Genomic DNA, 6,638 nt, shown 5'->3' with positions numbered 1-6,638 from the left:
GAATAAATTTACATTGGTCTTTTGGGTAACCATGACAGAAGCATGACGTGAGAAACGAGATAGTACCTAAATAAATACATTTCTAATGAAACTTTGTGCAATTATATGAGATTTTACTAAGTGGAGTCAACGTTAACAGTAGGTGACAATAATGACCTCAGCGCACTCTTTACGTTTTAGTGCCCACGCTAACTCTATATTATTATTATTATTATAATTTTATGGCCTACATTGGGACCACTTTAGTCACTTTATATTTTCTAGTCTTTCTTCTTTTATCCACCCAATATTTCTTCATCCTTTCCGAGCGTAATTTCCTTTCCTCGTCCGGAACCACTCTTCCTATTCGTTGTTTGTTTCTTTTCAGCTGTAGTGTAGAGTGTTTGTCATTTAATATCTTTAATGTGTTTGTCTTGTGTTTTAAATCCTCTACTGTAATTTGTAACTCTCTCATATCTTCTTTTAATTCTGTGATCCATTTAATGTCACTTTTACTATACCACAGTTTTTCTACTATTTTCCTGCTAATTCTATTTTCAGGTGTTCTTAACAAATGCCCCAGGAATGATATTCGTTTCTTTTTAATTATACTTGTAATAGGTTTCTATATTTTTGTAGACTGTTTCATTGGAAGCTAGTCTCCAAACTCCGTCTACTTGATAGTTTTTGTTTAAGCAAGTTCTGACTATTCTTCTCTCCATCTTAAGAACCTTATCTATTGCAATAGTATTTGTTTTTTTAAATATTGTTTCACTTTCGTATGTAATTTGTGGCAGAGCAACTGTTTTGTAGTGTCTTAATTTTGTATTTATTGAAAGACATCTATATATATATATATATATATATATAAGGACACTGCTATATATATATATATATATATATATATATATATATATATATATATATATATATATATATATATGAGGAGCAAACATTCAAAAGGTGATTTCTCACTCTGATGCAATTTTACAGGAAACCAAAAAAACCTATAGAAACTCAGAAACACATGATTTAACCTTGATTTTTTTAAATTTATTAGTATAGATGGTCTGTAGATAATCAATAGACATGTGGCAGATGTTAGCCTCAAAACAAAGTAGTTAAATGCATTTTAATTTTGGATAAAACCCCCCTTTTGACCGAAACTCAAGGAGAAAACACGTTTTGATTGAATATCAATGGGATAAAACACTTTTTGAATGGTATTGATTGAAACTCAGACAAATGATAAAAAATCAATGATTTATTTGAAATTGATACATGAACAGGTTTAGGTCGATTGAAAAGTAAAATAGTAGCCTACATTGTTGTCTACAGTTTGTTCTGAAACCTGCATCATCAGATCCTTAGCCCAATATCATTATCCAGACAGTCACACACTTCTTCCTCTTCGTCATTGCCGTCTGGTAAATCGTACAGGATTGTCTTGTACCATTTAAAAGCGTTTTCAGGTTCATTTTGCCAATCTTCCCCATACAAAAGTTTCAGCAGTTTCTCCACATCTTTTTTCTTTTCAGCTGAAATATGATGACTGAGTGGTAAAGGTTCCAAGACCGTTTTCTTGATATTAGAAAGTTTGACACCTTTTTTTCAGAAGTTTAACCCCAAGTTGTTCACTTTCATCCTCAAACCTATAGTTTTTGAAGCCATTGACCTTGAACACTTCCTTGGGATTTTCTCAAAAGCAATCCGCTTCAATTCTGAAATGTATGGGAGATTTTTGAAGAGCACGCTAAGTGATTTTGTGTTTGTTTAAAAGTTCCCAATCAACACCCAAAACTTTCAACATCCCCAATAATCTTGTATATTTCATAATATTGCTCCTTGGATATTAATGTAACATTTTTTTCTCAGGACTTTTTCAACCCTACCAAAAACACGGTCTTCTGGTAGAAAACTGTATCCTCTCACTGGGAAGTAAAACTTAATCTCATTAACACTTGAATAGGGACGTATACAAAAAATGCAAAAGCATGTGAAGGTTGATGTTATTTTTATTCTGGGAAAATGCAGCCATCACAAAATAATCTCAAAGTTTTATAATAACCTTCTAAGTTCATTGTTTTGAGGTGGCTATAGAGAGCTGATGAAATTTCCAGGTACTACCTTTCCCTGCCTGTTTCTTCAGAACCCAAGTGTAAAAAGTTGAATTTTTACCATCTAAGCTTGTTACACATAAGCTATAAAAGCTCAACTACCTTAGATAATATGCATCTTGGATGTTTTGTTTTTTGTGGAAGTTGTTGGATTTTTTGCAAATCAAAACATAAATTCATAACTGATTCATCAGTGTTTTCTTTCATAAACGAAATAAAATGAGTTCGCCCTTAGCTTATGGATTCTTTTTTCAGTCATACGGTTTACACGTTTCGGCAGATCCCATTGGTAAACTTTTTATTTTCTGATCAAGTAGTGCACAAGTGCTACAACATATCACTTGATGGAGATTTAAAGCCAATGTTGAATTCATTGACGAATAATCTCCTAAAACATAAGCAAAACTGACTTTGAACTGGCCATTGTTAACTACTTGGTCATTACACATTTGGTTGCAACTTCTTTATACTTAATCTACAATTTAAGTACAGACGTTTTAGACTTTTTTTCTTCCATAGTGACTTTTCACAATGCCCTCAAGTTAGAAATTAAAATCTCTTACTTTATTTTTCTTTTTTTCTTTTGGATACTCCTGTTAATTTTCCTATCACCACCTTCGCTTATCCTCAATAGGCTCTCTAAGAATAAACTTTTGCGACTAAATTGGCTAGCCTTTTTCTCCCTACTTTGGTGATAGCAAGAAAATTTTTTCTTGCAAACAAGGAATTCTTTTTTTCATTGCTTTGAATATAGTAATTAGCTGAAAAGGCATGCTGTGAGCCTGCTGAATAGAGACTTGTTTTGGTTCGGCATGTTAGGCCTACGTCGTTTAACAGTTCTTTGTAACGACTAATGAAGAAAGTATAGAATCTTGGCGAAGTTTTTCTGGTACTTTATAAAGTTTGTCCCGCAGTTTCTTTACATCATTTGGTCTAATATCAGAGCATGATAAAGTCTTAGTGGAGTGTTTGCATGGGATGTAAACATTACTACCTGATGGTGCAGAGTACCGCTTACGTTTGGCTTCTTTCCTTTTCCCACCCACTTGCCTGTCTCTTGCGTTGTCCCACTATTTCCAATGCTCACTAACACACCATCCACTACTTCTTCCATTATTTTCAAAATTATAATAAAACAACGTTAACTTAATCCAAAAACTTATGAAAACAGTCTAACATGACTTTAAAACATTCACTATAACCTCAAATATCTGCTGGAAATAATAACAGATGACAACTGGTCATGTGACCACAAGTGAGCAGCTGTGATTGGTCCACTGGAGAAACCACTAATTGAATGAACATAGGCTTTGGAGGAAAAACACTTTTTGATTGAGATGTCAGTTTTCTACATTTATTTTTAATAAGAGAAAGCATTTTTTGACTGAAACTAATTATTGAATCATCTCGTGAGATTCAACTTAGAGAATAGCAATCAGCCAAAAAACTTCACTTTTCAATATTTTGTGAGAAATCACCTTTTGAATGTTTGCTTCCTCATATATAATATATATATAAATGAATGTTTGTGTGTTTGTCCTTTATGGAATCGTGAACTATTTGAACGATCATTATGAAAAGGTGTATATGTATTTTTCCACGGAGAAGGTTTATATGCTATGCCCATTGATGTAACTCGCCACCAAGTGACGCTGCAAAAGATAATAGTCTTTAAAGCGCCTGCACATTATTAACTGTAATTACCTGACAGTTATGTATATTAAATAACCAAATACTATTTGAAGGCGCTAAGTTATGATGGGGATTTTCTCTTTAAGATCAATTTCTGGTTGAACTTAAAGCTTGAGTGTTAGACTACTTTATAATAAAGTAAAAGGTACGTACAATAGCTATAAATATACCAGACACTTTCTTGGTCGTGGCAACAAGGGCAAAATCTCTACATCGGTGTTTTGAAAATCTAATTGACTCGTATCAGAAGTGCACATACACGGGCAAAGCTTACGTTAGAGCGTGCGTGCGAAGCCGTGGGAATCAGCTAGTGTTTTATAAAACATAAATTACTGAAAGATTTAAATGTATGTGGCAAGATATCTCGAGAAATGTTCAAACTCTACACTTAGAATTTTGGATGAAACTTCTACCTTCTACATAAACAAGAATGATTTTCATGATGGACCATGTCCAACCATGGAATTTGGAATATGAGCATTGAAGGCTATTACTCAAGAGACTAATACAATTTCGCTTTTGTCTACCAGTGGTTGCAAACATTTATTTTCTGTCTAATTGTGTGTGTGTGTGTGTGTGTGTGTGTGTGTGTGTGTGTGTGTGTGTGTGGTGTGTGTGTGTGTGTGTGTGTGTGTGTGTGTGTGTCCACAGGAAATCTAAATGAGCATATATATTTGAAATTTTTTGCATGGAACCAGGTACGCTTCACGTGTTGTGGCTTACTCGTACCTTGTGTATATGAGGTATGAAAGGATAATGGAATTTTTACACCTGATAAAGATGTTAGATTATAATCTCAAAACGTAGTGTTATGTATTTTGTAAATGTAAGTATGGCAAATGCCACCCGAAATACCAGTTTTTGTTAGAAACCACTCACCGCCAATAAACAATGTATATAAAGAATGCCAGGTATATTATTTTAAGGTAAATAACATGAGATTCAATTTGCAAATTGAGAATTGCTTATTTAGGTTAGTATCTTCTTGTCATCTAGTTCTACATCTTCGTTGTAGTTAATGTACAGTCGTTCGTAGAAATGGAAATCTCCACATTATACGATTTCTCAAAGGCACAGGATTCGGCAGAAATGTTCTTTAAGCACTGTTTCCGATTATAGTAACCGGTAAAAAATTCCAACAAAATAAATTTTTCCATGGTGTTGCTTCAAAACAATTTAATCGTCCAGAGAACCATAAAATATATTCACTAGCAATTCTGAGGAAGGTTACTGTAAGAAAATTTACATGTCCTTACTATATACATCACTGTTTCTTGAAGACAATACATTTGGGCCTCCAAGAGGACGTCATCTAAACCATATCATGAACAGGAACATTTAAGCAATAAAGATCTCTTCACTATATCCTATTCGCCACCTTAAAAAACTAAGAGAATTTGTCTAAAAAATGACCTTGGCTAGAAACAACCTCCAAACTATCTTTTTACTTCAAGAAGGAGGTCTACGCCTCCAAAAGAATGGTAATCCGGATCCACACAACGTTGTAAACAATGAAATTTATCCTAGTACTAGTGAGAATAAGTGGCGTACATAGAAGAAAACGTCTGGAGTCCTATCCTATCTCACCATTTTGGACAGGGAAAATTGGCCACCAAACGAAGTTAATCCTGAAGTACTAATATAATATAAGTGAGAGAGTGTTTTCTTATTATCCATGGGATAATTGATTGAAATCTGAGGAAACTATTTCTGTAATAATATTCCATATCGATGATGCAGCATGTAGAATAATTCGCCTCCTAAATGAAGTTCAACTAGACCTTACCTTAGTTAATATAATTCATACTTCATTCACCTTCCGCTTTTGAGCTTTAAAACAACCTGTCATTCCATTTGAAGCTGTCAATAGTGCACCTGGGAATATATAGAGATTAACATCAGTTTTTTTATGTGTGTACTGGTTGCAGTTTACGATTGCAGAGCTTGGAGACGGACAGCACTTTGATATCGAAACTTGTGGCACTGAATCTTACTTTTAAAACAGAAAGCTTCACAAGAAGATCGGTAATGCCATATGATTAACGCATTACAATATACTATGTTTTACTGTATGTTTTTCTGCTCTAATATGGTTACCACAGAACATGTTACCAGGGTCACTTATTTGGAAAAAATCGAAACTCCCCAAACGACCAGTGTTTTTTGATTTTCAAATACTTGTGTATAAGTAATAGAAGTCGAGTCCCGATTTTAATTTTAATCCTCAAACTCAATTTCTTTTACAGTTATCATTGCGTATCATACAGACAGAATTCGGATTTAAGCGGTTCAGTCTGAAATGGTGTTTAAAATCAAAACCTTTCAACGAGAATAATAGACGTACACTTAGCGAAAACATAACGATTATAAACGATGATGAGACATCGCTCCCAAAAACTAGTAATCATTGACATAGAAAAAGATTGACGACGGAAATGTATGGAACCTTATTCAATTAAATATAAAAACGGGAGACAAAAACATGACCAAAAACGTACATTTTTCACTTCAGTTAAGTGAAAATACTAACGAAACCTCAGTTTAGTGGTAACTGAATGAGTATAAGAAAATCGTCAACTCGAGCCCTACCCATTCTCATTCTCACCCTACCCGATTTAACGCATCTTGAATTATCGGCTTGGATGTGAAGCCAAAATCTGTGAGAGTGATTTCTGCATTAGTGTTTCCTGAGAACTATAGAACAATTCAAGACTGTCCAACAGAATTGCCATTGGGTGCGGTCAGTACGGTCAAGGAACTATGTAGATACTAATTGTGGCGCAACGGCACTATTATGAAACGGACACTTCTTGAAATGTGCTATTTTATGACCACTCACAGTGATAATAC

Source organism: Homalodisca vitripennis, chromosome 8, assembly GCF_021130785.1.
Source record: "Homalodisca vitripennis isolate AUS2020 chromosome 8, UT_GWSS_2.1, whole genome shotgun sequence".
In the NCBI taxonomy this organism is placed as follows: domain Eukaryota; kingdom Metazoa; phylum Arthropoda; class Insecta; order Hemiptera; family Cicadellidae; genus Homalodisca; species Homalodisca vitripennis.
Note: the sequence above shows the minus strand (reverse complement) of the source record.